Raw genomic sequence first — 15,528 nt, 5'->3', positions numbered from 1 at the left:
TTCCAGTAACACACCTACAGTCTTTTCACTTCTCTCCTGTTCCACTGCTCCCCCCCCCCCCCCCCCCCCCCACACACACACAAACTGCCAAATGTGGACCTAGCTGCCCTACTCTCTTTCCATCTTATCCCTGTGTGCTCCCACACTTTACCAACACCCCACCCACACCTACCCCAATATCCCTCCCCACCCCATCTTCCTCCTTCCCAACACCAAGAGTGTTTCTCCTATTATGTGCTGCTGCTCGCAGTCTGGCCTCGGCAGCCAGAGACTATGGTTGGTCAAGTGTCTGTGTGTGTGTGTGTGTGTGTGTGTGTGTGTGTGTGTGCGTGTGCGTGTGTGTGTGTTGTCTAATTCTGATCAAGACCATTTTGCTAAAAGTTTAGTTGTTTGACAGTCTTTGTGTTGTGTCTATCTGTGACTCCATAATGTGGTGAGTAGCAATCCTTTTCATAATATTAAGTAAATAAATAAGCAGATAAATAAATAAACAAATAAATACTTTAGATTTCTGAATATTTACATTTACTATGTGATCAAAAGTATCCGGACACCTGACTGAAAATGACTTACAAATCTGTGGCACCCCCCATCGGTAATGCTGGAATTCAATATACTGTTTGCCCACCCTTAGCCTTGATGACAGCTTCCACTCTCGCAGGCATACGCTCAGTCAGATACTGGAAGGTTTCTTGGGGAATGGCAGCCCATTCTTCATGGAGTGCTGTACTCAGGAGAGGTATCAATGTTGGTCAGTAGGCCTGGCATGAAGTAGGATTTCCAAAAATCCCAAATGTGTTCTATAGGATTCAGGTCAGGACTCTGTGCAGGCCAGTCCATTACAGGGTTTTTATTGTCGTGTAACCACTCCACCACAGGCCATACATTATGAACAGGTGCTTCATCATGTTGAAAGATGCAATCGCCATCCCCGATTTGCTTTTCAATAGTGGGAAGCAAGAGGGTGCTTAAAACATCAATGTAGGCCTGTGTTGTGATAGTGCCACACAAAAAAACAAGGGGTGCAAGGCCCCTCCATGAAAAACATGACCACACCACAACACAACCACAAGGCATCGTTTGGCATTTGCTGGCGTGATGTGTGGCTTATGAGCATCTGCTCGACCATGAAATCCAACTTTTCTCACCTCCCGCCAAACTGCCATAGTACTTGCAGTTGATCCTGATGCAGTTTGGAATTCCTGTGTGATGGTCTGGATAGATGTCTGTCTATTACACATTACAACCCTCTGCAACTGTCAGCAGTCTCTGTCAGTCAACAGATGAGGTCAGCCTGTACGCTTTTGTGCTTTACATGTCCCTTCACATTTCCACTTCACTATCATGTTGGAAACAGTGGACCAAGGGTTGTTGAGAGTGTGGAAATCTCGTGTACAGACATATGACACAAGTGACACCCAATCACCTGACCACGTTCGAAGTCCGTGAGTTCCACGAAGTGCCCCATTCTGCTCTCTCATGATGTCTAATGACTACTAAAGTTACTGATATGAAGTACCTACCAGTAGGTGGCAGCACAATACACCTAATATGTTTTTGGGGGTGTCTGGATATTTTTGATCACATAGTGTATATACACAACTTCTTAGACAAATATTAAGAGTAGTCTGGAATACTGTCTCCAATAACTCCAAAACTATGTAATTACTCATTTAAAAATGAATAAATAAAGCAGTTATTTGCAGATGACATTGATTATCATAAGAACAAAATGGCAATAGAAGTAATTAAAAACTGATAGAAGACTGAGCAAAGGAGATTGCACAGTAAAAAATGGCACATTTAGATCTCATGTAAAATTTTAGGTTTCACATTTTTTTTTAGTGAGTAGACTTATGTAAACCAGTTCTTAACTTAGAGAAACATAACAGCATACAACATCCATTGGTGCTTGTCTAGTACAGTAATGAGGCATTAAAAAAATTGGTTTCTGTAATATTAACTGAGATTATAGGAAACTACTTTGTGGATAAATATTATGCACATCTAACCTCATTAAGATTCAGAGATGCAATTTATGGTTGTAAAGACGAAGAAAAATATTTCAAACACTGGTTTTGCTCGAGTAACTGTAATAAATACAGAATGAAATCAACACGACAAACACACCTGCACCAACAGCTATAAACCAGCAGCTATCATTTAAATAACTGCTCAGTTAATACACAGTCAATAACACACTTTTCTGTTTGTAACTTCCTGTAAAAAAATTGTCAGTTTTTAAGAAAGAGCAGTAATCTCTCAAATGTAACTGAGACTTCTGTCAGTTAGGGTTTGTCATCATTGTAATAGCTTCAATTGAACAATATCATCACTTGATATATGCTTTAGTGACAGATGAAAAATGTAGCGAATGAAGACTTCATTTAGAGACACATCATTATATCACTGAAAATCATTCATTAAGACTGGTGGAAACACAACCACTGTAGATACACCACTGTTCTTACATAGTATTTTACATCAGAAAGTCTTGTGGAGGATCAACTTACAGTAACAAAGACAAATAATTTATTGATAACAACTGCAAACACACAGATATGGAACTTTATTGGGGTTACAGGATCACATTCAGAGGATACTGCTATAAAATACTGTTGATTTTATGTAACAGTGACATTTAATTTGACCATTATTAATCATATGTGAAGGAACAATAATTTTGAGAGCTGAGTGAAGATCATGTTTCATGAAAAAAGACCGAGTAGGTTTTCTTTTTAATCATCAACAATGACAAGCTTCCCACATGACTACCATCACAGAATTTCCTTTGCTTTATATTTATTAAAATATTTCAAGTTTAATTTTATTTACAACCTCTATGTCACTAATATTCTTCATTTAGGTACATCAGAGGTAAAAATTTTCACACTAAATCTTGTAGACTGACAGCTTAAGAGTTATCTACACAAGTCACACTCATGCTGAGATGCACTGGAAGAATTTACAGTAAGTATTGGTGGACATGTAGGAAAAATTCTATTACATTCAACTTGCAAACCTAGCCTCTTTTTAGATCTCTTGACATTCATTAAAGAAAGAGTACCACAGTTACCTGCAATTCACAAATTTTACATAGATTGCAGGAGAAGACTAGAAATATTGTAAGAGAAACTGATAAGTGATAACATTTGTACATTTAGTTCTGTTCAAATGTGACAGAATTCATGTCCATGTTACAAATAGCATGAATATAGACTATAATTTTGGAAGTGTATGAATTTCTCAAGATTTGAACATTTGCAGTACGTTAAATATTTGTGCCACACATGGAATTGAACCCAAAGTTCTTAATTTTGTAAACAGCTGCACTATCGATGTATACACCATCCAATTTCCCTCCTTTATCTACATTTTTACTGAAATTATTGTTGAATGTTATGTAAAATATATCTCTACTGTCAATATTTTTTAGAATTTTCCTGCAGAAATCCCAGAGGTAAACAAACACATAATCAGCTGCCTTAACAACAAAATAAACATGACATTAACTGAAGAATAGGTTTCAAAAGAAATGAAAACAAGGGTTTAGCATATTGCAGTTAGCTTTCTGTTACATCAACTCATGAAACAATATATGATAGAAGATTTTGCAATTACTTAATGAACCACACGGATTCCATGGGTGATATACAAGATGGATCAACTGGTATGATTTACAAACGACCCAATAACAACAATGGAAATTCCTGGTTATAATAATGTGTAAAATAACAGAAAGGCAACTGCTCACCTATAGCTCAATGATTTGACACACAGATACATGCAACAAGGAAACAGGTTTTACATTAGCTTTCAAGCTCTTGCTCTTTCTATGCACTTCAGCATAAAGAGGGAAAAAATCTCTTCATATTAGGCATAGACGATAAATCTATAGACTGTGTAACAAGCACGAAGTTTTTAGGGATGAATACTGATTATCAGTTAACATGGAATGAGCACACAAAGATACTGGCTACAAGAATCTCATCACCATGTTATGCTCTTACAGCTTTATCAACAGTTTGTGACAGACAATGTCTTGTGGTGATATATGATTCCTACATACACTCAATTTTTACCTATTGGATTCTTTTCTGAGAATAAAAGGCACAAAACATGGACAAATTGCAGAAATGGGCTTTATGAGTAATAACTTGTAGTAGTAGTAGTCAGGCTCATTATGAAGAAAAAAACTGGGCACCCTTACTATACTAGCTGAGTACATTAATCAATCTGTGGAACATATCAGGGATAACACTGCTAAGTATTCCACAAATAGTTCTATACACAATCATAGAACAAATGCCAATATAGTTACATTTACCAAGGAAAAACAAGCAAAAATCTCAAAACAGTATTTTCTATGGAATAAAATTGTGTAATAAACTGCCCATGGAAATGAAAGACATTACTAAAGCACAATTGTTCAAAAAGGTAACTAAAGCATTCTTCATAACTAATGCATGATACACAATTAGAAATTACTTGGAGTAACAGGTAATACTGAAAGGGATGAACAAGAACACCCAAATCAATATATGATCACGGTTAACATGTCAGGACCTAAAGTGCCAGTTAATGTGTCAGAATCTAAAGTGCCAGGCAGTCAGGCAGTACTGTCTTGCCGACTCAGTTTTTTTTTCTTCCCCCCCCCCCCCTCCCCCTCCCCCAAGAAGGAACATGGAGAACACTTGAAAGTTGGTGGCCAAGAATTGGTTGTCCAAACAGGCTGGAGTTATCAAAAGGGGCATAGGAGGATCTTATGGCTCAGAATTCATCAGTGGATGAGTAATGATGAAGAGCAAAACTGTGTTTTTATGTTATTAGTTATCAGAAGATATTTGTGTGTTAATCAAGGAAGATTGTATAATAAGGACCAAGCAAATGAGGGAAGGATGGAGAGGAAGAGACCGAGCCTTCTAATGAGTTGCAAATAGAGACAGTAACAAAGAAGCAATAATAGATATGTCATGACATCGTGCCTGCAACATGAAGAGCAGATATCTGGTAAGCAATGAACTTCTTTCCTTTCATCATTTTGTGGGAGTCACCACTGAGAAAAAGTTTTCTAAAGATTTGAAATTATGGGTAAAGTTTACTGCAAGTCACTAAGTTTTCTCATTCTCAAAGACTGGGTAGTGCACATAGTAGCTATAAATTTTGCAACAAATAGTGTGTAAGCAAGGAATAAACATGTTGAAGATTGTATACACATTTTATTCATTACTTTCAATTGCATCATATAGCATAAATCAACAAAGAAAAGCATTTCCACAAATATGGTTCAAAAGTCAAAGAATAAATAGATTTTTCAAAGAGTAAATATTTGTCCCTAATTCCCATAATACTCTTCAAATCAGTAAGTATCTATGAATGATGTGGCAGTTTTCCACACATCTCAGTGTTTATGACGTTATATATCCTGATCTGCATGTTGTACAATGATATAATTTTGCAAGTACATACAGTGGTATGTGTGAACACTATGTGCAAAATGTGTCATGAATACAGTTACTAGTAAGGAAGCAATAAATTAAAATTTCATGCCTGATAGAAAAATGAACAGGGAAAATGTTGTTGTTGTCTTCAGTCCAGAGACTGGTTTGATGCAGCTCTCCATGGTACTCTATCCTGTGCAAGCTTCTTCATCTCCCAGTAACTCTGGCACCTACATCCTTCTGAATCTGCTTAGTGTATTCATCTCTTGATCTTCCTCTTCGATTTTTACCCTCCATGCATCCCTCCAACACTAAATTGGTGATCCCTTCATGTCTCAGAATGTGTCCTACTAACTGATCCTGTAGTAGCCACCAGAAAGATCGCGGGAGGCGCACATTGGCACGGCGCATCATGGACGGTAGTTGCCGCAAGTAGAGTCCCGTCCACCAGAGGGCACGCGAGAATTCGGACGCGCCCTCTGCCGGCGTAACAACGAGAACAACAACAACAACTCTGGCAGGACAGGCTGAGTGCAGTCAGTCAACATCGGGCATGCCTAGGACACAGTCCCGGTCTACGCTAAGTGAAGTGTGACGTAACGTGAACAGTGTTACTACACAATTGGCGACGAGTAGGGTCGCTCTTTCGCGTGTTGCGTCGTTGTTCCGGTTTCGCAGTTTCTCCCCGGCATGGAGGATTTGGTGCGGGTTTTGGTTGCGCAGCAGATGGAGCTCATGGCCACCATGAAACAAGTGCTTCCGGCGTTGCTCTCCACGCCGTCTGCTCCGGCACCGTTCCCTCCTCCCTTTCCCCCGTATGACGAGACGGCGGAGGATTGGGACGCATATGAACATCGCCTTCGGCAGCATTTCCAGGCGTTTCATGTTGCCGATGCAGAGGTATGTCGTGCTCGCTTCTTGTCTTGGATATCTCCTTCGCTGTATCAAGTTTTGCGGCAGCTAGCGCCGTTGCAGGAACCCTCGTCCTTGTCTTTTGACGCATTGTGTTCATTGCTGTCTTCATATTATCGCCGCCGCACGCATGTTGTGGCGGCTAGGGTCGAGTTCTATCAATGCAAGAAACAGCCCCATCAGTCTTACCGGGCGTGGGCCACAACCCTGCACGGTCTTAGTCGCAAGTGTCATTTTGTCACGGAGCAGTCGCGGGAGTCGTATGCCCATGTTATGGTACGCGACGTCATTGTTCGTTTGGCCCCTGATAGGGAGGTCCGGCAACGGGCCCTGCAGTTAGAAGACCCTTCCCTCGAAGAAGCCCTGTCCATTGCTCAATCGTATGAAGTCTCTCACGCAGCAGGTCAACAGCTGGAAGCGTGGTGCGACGTCGCGGAGGTCCAGGGCGGCGCGGCCGCGTCCACTGTGTCCGGGGTGGACGACGTGCGAGCGGTACAATCCGGCCGTTACGGCTGCTCCCGCGCGTAAACAGAATTCCGGCCGCCGGCCCCTGTTGCCGTCCTGTGCGTCGTGCTATATACATCACGATCAGTCGAAGTGCCCCCAGCGTTGGGCCGTTTGTCGCAAATGTAATAAAAACGGTCACATTGCTAAAGTTTGCCGCTCAGCCTCAAAAGAATCGAAGGAAGCAGGTACAGAGGACGTGGACGTTGACATTCAGGAAGTTTCATCGGGCCAGGCTCCCGACGCATCGGCACGCAAACTCTTTATCGGTCGTGCCGGTTACAACTGCAAGTAGATATGGGCGCGGCAGTTTCGTTGTTGAATGCACAAACGTATTCCGACCTTGGATCGCCCCCATTGGCGCCCGTTTGCCGGCGTCTACGCGGTTATGGTAAACAGTTCATTCCCCTACTGGGTCAATTCACTACCGACGTGACTTACAAATCAGTCACTCGGCCTATTACTTTTATTGTTGTCATTGATGCGAGCTCCGCTAACCTTTTTGGCCTGGATGCCTTTCAAGCTTTCGGTTTTTCTATCGCTGACACCATACAGTTGGTCTCCGAAGACGTTCCCTATCACTCATTGGAATCTTTGATCTCAGACTTTCCAGATATTTTTGAGGAGGGCCTGGGGCGTGTTTCAGATTTTGAAGCTCACTTAACGTTGAAGGCGTCGGCTCGCCCGCGTTTTCTAAGCGCGAGGCAGATCCCCTTGGCTCTCCGCCCTCAGGTAAAGGAAGAGCTAGACCGGCTGACAGCCCTAGGGGTCGTTCTTCCCATTTTTTCCAGTGAGTGGGCTTCGCCCCTTGTTATTGTCAAGAAGCCTTCGGGAAAATTACGTCTTTGTGGCGATTTTAAGGCCACCATTAATTCCCAATTGGTGGTGGACACCTATCCTTTGCCTCGTGCTGATGAATTGTTCTCCGCCGTGGCGGGAGGCCACTATTTTTCGAAAATCGATCTGTCAGAGGCTTATCATCAGATACCACTTGATGAGGACTCCAAACGGCTGGCAGTCGTCAACACCCCGTTTGGTCTTTACCAATACCAGCGGTTGGCTTTTGGAATATCCAGTGCCCCGGCGATATTCCAGCGTTATCTTGAGCATGTCACGTTGACAATCCCTCATTGTATTAATTACCTGGATGACATAATTGTCATGGGCCGCAGCATGACGGACCACTTGCACAACCTTCGCACCCTCTTTCTCAAATTCAGGTCTGTGGGCTTGCGTTGCAACCTGCAGAAGTCAACCTTCTTCCAACCGTCCATTGAGTATGTGGGCTACACCATCTCTCGGCATGGCATCCAGCCACTAGGAAGTTTGGTCCAAGGTATCGTCAACCTTCCTCGGCCCACATCGCTGAAGGAGTTACAAGCTTTTTTAGGCAAGATAGCCTATTACCACCGGTTCATTCCCAGGGCTTCCACTATAGCCCACCCCCTGTACTGCCTTCTGCACAAGGGTGTTCCTTTTGATTGGTCGCCTGCATGCGAGCGAGCGTTCACCTCGTTGAAGGGCCTCCTCACATCCGCCCCTTGTTTGGCTACTTTTGATCCCCATAAGCCGTTGGTCCTGGCTACGGATGCTTCGCAGTATGGGGTGGGGGCGGTCCTGGCCCATCGCAACGCAGATGGTTCCGAGCAACCACTGGCGTTTGCGTCAAAAACGCTTAGTCCCGCGCAGGCCCATTACTCCCAGGTGGAAAAAGAGGCTTTGGCCATTGTCTACGCTGTTACCAAGTTTCACCCTTTCTTGTATGGCACGAAGTTTCAGTTAATCACTGACCATAAGCCGTTAATATCGTTATTTGGCCCCGCCTCTCAGATTCCGGATAGGGCGACCCACAGACTACAGCGCTGGGCCTTGTTCCTCTCTAAGTACCATTATGACATTCGTTTTCGCCCTACAGGCCAGCATGCCAACGCCGACGCTCTTTCCCGTCTTCCGGTGGGCCCGGACCCTACATTTGATCGAGAGGAGATTATGTGTTTTCATTTGGATGTGGCGTCCCGCCAGGCGGTTGATGGCTTCCCAATCACTAGTTCTCGAGTCGCCAGGGAAACGGCGGCTGACCCGGTTCTCCGGCAAATAGTTCACCTCATTCAGCAGGGGTGGTCGTCCCGCCCTCCTGGCCGGGCCTCGGACCCTCTTCGTAATTATTTTCTTCTACGAGACCGTCTCTCGGTCTTGGAAGGAGTTCTCCTTCTGGCTACCGATGATACAGCTCCTCGTGTGGTTGTTCCTGCAAGTTTACGACGGGAGGTTCTCAAGTTATTACATGCGGGGCACTGGGGTGTTTCCCGTACTAAAACCTTGGCTCGCAGACATGTGTACTGGCCCGGTATTGACAGAGAAATTGAGCACTTGGTGGCCGCCTGTTCCCAGTGTGCGAGCCAACAAGCATCTCCCAGGGCAGCGTTCTCTTCATGGCCGCCGGCAACCCAGGCGTGGGAACGTGTTCACATCGATTTTGCGGGGCCGTTTCTCAATGGCTTTTGGCTCATTGTCACTGATGCTTATTCCCGATTCCCATATGTGGTTCGCTGCTCCTCAACCACTTCAGACGTTGCAATCCAGGCACTAGCAAAAATCTTTTCTGTGGAAGGTCTGCCAATCACCCTGGTCTCGGACAATGGACCGCAGTTTCTTTCGCAGACCTTCCAGGATTTTTGTAGGCGCTTCGGTATTCGGCACGTTTGCTCTCCCCCCTTCCATCCACAGTCGAATGGGGAAGCTGAGCGCATGGTGCGCACCTTTAAGATGCAGATGAAAAAGTATGTGCACGAATTTCCTGCAGAGGAAGCATTGACGTTTTTCTTGACGGCATACCGGACCACACCAATGGGAGACCGCAGCCCCGCAGAGCTCCTCCATGGGCGTCAACCTAGGACTCTGCTGCACCTCCTCCAGCCTGGTCCTCGCCAGTCTTCCCAAAACGGAATACCTGGCTTTCCACTGGGTATGTCTGTCTGGGCCCGTGGGTTTGGTCGCAATCCACGTTGGATACCGGCGGTGGTCCTGCACCGACATGGCCGCCGGCTCTATACCTTGCAGGTGGGGGACCGGGTGGTACGTCGTCACCAAAATCAGCTACGTCCACGTTCGGGCACCCACCCTCCGACCTCTCGGACACCGGCTTCCCCATTGCCGGCACCTGTATTGGTTTCACAGGGGACGTTACCTCCTCTCCCCACTGTGACTCTGCCGCACTGTGATGGTTCTCAGCCTTGGCAGCCTCCAGTGGCTCCAGCACCAGCATCGCCGTCATTCGAGCTGCCCCAGCGAGAGCCGGCCCCCCTAGCCAGCCCGGTTTTGCAGGGGGCTAGTTCCCCTGTGGTCGTCCCTTCCCCTTCGTCCCCGCCACTGGGTCTTGCCCCTCCTGAGGTGGAACAGGATCCAGAGTTCGACAGCTTGTCGCCCGTTCTGTCCCGGGCTCCGGTTGTGGGACGACGGGGTCCTCTTTGTGTGGGTCACTTCCAGCCGTATTCGAAGGTTCCGGCTCGAGGGTTGGCAGATTCCCTCGACTCCGGCCATCCCATGGATGTGGAGGTCATCGCTCCTGCCCGACGCTCCACCTTCCGACGTAGTGGATCACAGTGGCTTCACCCCCCGAAGGAGGAGGAGTGTAGTAGCCACCAGAAAGATCGCGGGAGGCGCACATTGGCACGGCGCGTCATGGACGGTAGTTGCCGCAAGTAGAGTCCCATCCACCAGAGGGCACGCGAGAATTCAGACGTGCCCTCTGCCGGCGTAACAACAAGAACAACAACAACAACTCCGGCAGGACAGGCTGAGCGCAGTCAGTCAACATCGGGCATGCCTAGGACACAGTCCCGGTCTACGCTAAGTGAAGTGCGACGTAACGTGAACAGTGTTACTACAGATCCCTTCTTCTAGTCAAGTTGTGCCACAACACAGAGAAAATGTAGTAAGTATAAACCTCCTCTCATCATTACATGGGAGGTGTCAGTGAAAAAAAGTTTTGTAAGGGTTTGACATTATGTGTAAAGACTGTTGCAAGTCACTAAGTGCTCTCGTTCTCAAACACTGGATTAATAAAATCTGGATATTTGCGTGTCATGGCCTACACTTCTTTTTCATTCCCACCTTTATCCCTTGGATAGACAAGGGTTCTCAGCCCCTCCAGTGATTCATTCCAGAGAGTAAGTGATATAGGTACTAAGTCTGGTTGAAATTCGTCCCCTGGTTCTGGATGAGATGTGGAATGTACAAATATGCATGCATAAATTTTTATAATATGTATAATTTTTCTTTTCTTCTGTGATCTGATATTGATGAAATATAGCCTATATGGTGCCCTTAGCTATGTTGAAATTACCAGAGAAAGCCCACAAAATCTTACCAGAGAAAGCCCACAAAATCTGTCTAGTAGTTTTGGAGATTAGCATTTTCAGATACACAGACAAGAAAGTATCAGTGAAACTGTAAATCATGTCTTTTTTCCAGGACCTGATTTTGATAAACTAAAGCCTATATGGTGCCCCACCTATGATCAAGCTACCTGCAAAGGCCTCATGAAAATTCATCTAGTAGTTTTGGAGATTAGTGTTTTCAAAGATAAGCAGGCAGACATGATGGTTTTACAAATTTCTTACTAATATTTATAAGGAATAGGCGACATATCACCTATAAATGACTGATGCATGTCACTCAGAAACATGGAATGGAAAACAGTGTTTACATTAGCTTTTGAGTTTTCGCTCTTCCTCTAGTAGAACACACAGCAAGACTAACCTGATTAGCGATATCAGTTGCCTGGGCAGAGGGAGATGGACAGCAGACCAGGAAGGACGCACAAGGCAAGAATAATGGAATAGTGAGGCAGGTCTTTTTTGAGATTAGACAACGGCTGCATAATAAGATTAAAGGAGTCCAGAGGGAAGACAAAGGTAGAAGGGAGGTGGTAAACGACCATATCTTTACCCTGTTTCTCTCTGCCCTTTTCCCCTCTCCCTCCCCCTTTTTCCACTCTCCCTTTCTCTCCCCCCCCCCCTCTGCCCCCATCATCATCTCCACCTTTCTCTCCTTCTCTCCTCCACCCTCCTCCCCCCACTGGTCTCCCACCCCCCTATATCTCTTACATGCTCAACCCTCTGAACTCCTTTTTTCTTGTGTAGCTGTTGAGTCATCTTACAGAAGACCTGCCTCACACTACCCCCTCCTCACCTAGTACATCCTTGCCTACTTATTTTCCACATCCATTTGCCTAAGCAACTGCTATTGACAATCAATAGTTAGTACTGTGTTTGGTTGTCTGTGGGGGTTGTGTGTGTGAATGTGTACTCTTCCAATAGAGAAAGCTAGTGTAAATAATATTTTTTTGTTACCTGTGTCTATGCAACACTTCAGTCCACTGCAGATGAATAATTACATGTCATTTATTTTTCATATAAATAACACAATAATATTTTTATGCACAAGATGTCAAATGAAAGGATTGAGCAACAGCAGATTTCATTTCTAGGAATATAGTTAGGATCTAATGTGATAACATGCTAGATATTGCTTATGTTAGGTGTTTATAATATGATGTTGTCAGAATGACCACAACTAGTTTTCTGTATATCTTCCAAGCTACTTTCATATACACATTTTCTTTGGAGTAAATCATATGTTTTTGACTGGAAGTAGGTAGTAAAATAGCTATTTGTATTTTCTGGGTACTTTCTGAAGTTGTGAATGGGTGGTCTGAACATTTGCTTGGACATGTAGGCTTCATTTATGAAGCTATGTTTGGTTCAAATCATACCTGGTATTTTTATTCAATGATGGGAGCACTGCATGAACAGGATTTGACATTACTCGTAGCTTAATTATACTCACTATTGTACAAATTAGCAACCGTGACATATGTTGCATGACAAGTGGCTGTGTTTCAGTAACACATTACATCAACTAACAATAAAATTCTTCAACATTGCACATTAGATATAAAATTAACAATGTGCTTCTTAGATATTTAAAAGTCATCAGTAGAGCTGGACTTAATGAGAAGCAGATTAAATAAAAAATAAATTTCTCAGTCACAAGCTGTTGTAACTGTGACAGGAACGGTCATTGGGTTGCCGCTAATGAAAATGCGGTGGGACCGAATGATAGTGGCCCGCGAACAAACAAGTTAGTCTTGGGGCCAGGAGAATATGCAGCCACGGCTTACAGCGAGACTGCTCCAGAGACCTCTAGTGATCATCGAGTTCCATTCCGTCTGACATGGATTCGAAATCCGTGGCACTCGGTACCAGACAAACTGTGTAATGTTTTGTTCTGTCGGAGCATCTATGACAATATCCATTCAAACTACTTACGCATGTGCTCAAGTACATCAGCCATAATAGCATACAAATTATTATAGATCTGAACAACAAAAATCTGTTAAGACATACATCTATTAAGACATACATGTTGAAGGTACCCAAGACCTTGCAATTTTTAATTGTGGCATATTTACACTTGGCGTGATGTGTCACTAGTAGCAAAGAAGTTCTCACTGTCTGTTCCCATGGAGAATCTATAAACAAAACAACTGCCAACATTGAAACAAGAGCACCTCTGACAGTTTGGCAGTTGGTTCCCTGAGCTTGCTAATGGCTGTGAAACAAAGTGGGTGACTCTTTTATTCACTACACCAGCCTTGTAGAGAGAAGTGGAGCATCATTCAAATATCTTGCTCTAAAATGAACTCAATGCCTGAAGCTCATACTTCTGCCAGTTTCTGCATCTGTTTTGGATGGTAGTACTTGTACTTGATGCTGAGCTGGTTTTGAGGCACAAGCATATGTGGCATTTCTGCATATACATATGCTAGTTTTACCCTGTCAATTGAGATAATAGTAGTTTTATGATTTAGTACAATATCCAGTGATTTAGTACAATATCCAGTGTTTGTTCTCCACTTTTGATCACCCAATGTGAGCTCATGTACACAGCCTGTAGAGATGATCTGACACCGTCTGTATATAACATAACATGCATGCATGTTTGCAGCTCATGATGCATGAAGGTAGATGCTGTTCCATGTCAGGAGGATTAATGTGGGTGAATGTATGCAATGTGTTTCCTTACATTACAAATTAAATCAAATGGGGTCATGATCTGTTAACTGAACAGATCTCAGATCGATGAATTCACCAGGCACTCAAAATGTTTTGCCACATACAAGCTCCACTGTTGATGAGAATAAGTCCATTTTGTAAGTAATGCAAAGTCCAAGACTGTATGGTAATGCAGTTGTCCTGCTTGTGATGGGATACATTAATGCAAGCTTTAAAGAATGGTGCCATCATTCAACCACACAACTGTTCACCAGGTGCTAAATGGTTGTCCTGTGATGGAGAGTACCAGAGAATTTGCCAGGTGGTAAATGGTTGTCCTGTGATGGAGAGTACCAGAGAATTCGCTGAGTTACTTAATAAGTAACTCAGGCTCAAGTTGTTGGCCATGTTTCTCAGTAATGTGCAGTGGACAACCGATGTGAGAAACCCAATTTGAAATGAGGGTGAAGGCTGGTAGATTGTCAGCTGGTATATAGCATTTGGCCAACGGATAAATGATCAAGGGCAAGTCATCAGATAACACTGACCATTAGAAGGAGGAACTGGACCCACAACATCAATGTGCATTATTGTGTGTGGTAATTCTCCAGTGGGCACATGCACATGATGGGCTACTTTACTGTGCTCACATTGAAGGCATGTATGAGCCCACTCATGACAATTCTTCTGCACACCAGACCAGACAAAACATTTTGGTACCAGGTGACTCGACACTCTGACACCAGGGTGGCACATGCTGTGGGGGCTGTCAAAAGCACATCTGCAGAAAGTGGGTGGCAGAAACAGGTGAGACCATCTATTGGAGATGTCACAATATAGTCTGACATCAGAACATGGGATGTCAACATGTTGTAATTGAAGGTTGGACTATACACTGTGCAGTAGCTTCAGGTGTTCCTTGTTAGATTCCTGTGCCTACATGAGCCGAACAAAATCAATGAAATTGGTCACACTGTTAACTCACAATAGACAGTCAGTGGCCATGCTTTTACACCATAAATATGGTGAATATTAGTGCTAAAATGAGCAATAAATTCCAGGAAACTGTATTGCTGTGGTGATCATTTGTTATTGTTCTGTCTGAAGGCATAGATAAATGGCTTGTGATTGATAAATACTATAAGTTCTCTGGCCTCCATACTCAGACAAAAGATGACGATCACAAACACTCTATTTCCACTGAGAAGCAGAGAGCTTATGTGAGAGGAAGGTAAGTGATTGCCAAGGACCACTGACTTGCTGCTGCAACACTGCATCAATAGCTGTCCGACTGGCATCAACTTTTAACGTAATTGCTGCATTCAATGCAGGATACGCCAAGAGTGCAGCATTTGCTAAGCTTTGCTTCACTGCACTAAAAGCAAGGCTTATCTCATCTGTCCAGTGGATAGGTGAATTCCCCTTAGTCTTGGATCCAGTAAGTGCTGTTGTTAGTAGTTCGTGCAATTTCGCTGATGGTGGTAGATGTTGCTGGCAAAAATTCAGCATCCTTTAGCAATGGCATACTTCCATGATGGTTTATGGCTTTGGAATCTTCATGATAGCTTCCTTTCTCTGGTAGCAGCAGAGACCACACAGGCGAAAGTAGATGG

At 44.0% G+C, this 15,528-nt stretch overlaps 1 protein-coding gene across 1 annotated transcript in view; it reads right to left on the bottom strand.

The window, feature by feature from the left end:
- LOC126187970 (voltage-dependent calcium channel subunit alpha-2/delta-3) overlaps positions 1 to 15,528 on the bottom strand; it is an 865,148-nt gene that overhangs the window by 128,787 nt on the left and 720,833 nt on the right. The window lies entirely within an intron of this gene.

Source organism: Schistocerca cancellata, chromosome 5 (genome assembly GCF_023864275.1).
Source record: "Schistocerca cancellata isolate TAMUIC-IGC-003103 chromosome 5, iqSchCanc2.1, whole genome shotgun sequence".
In the NCBI taxonomy this organism is placed as follows: domain Eukaryota; kingdom Metazoa; phylum Arthropoda; class Insecta; order Orthoptera; family Acrididae; genus Schistocerca; species Schistocerca cancellata.
Note: the sequence above shows the minus strand (reverse complement) of the source record. Positions and strands in the feature narration are given on the sequence as shown.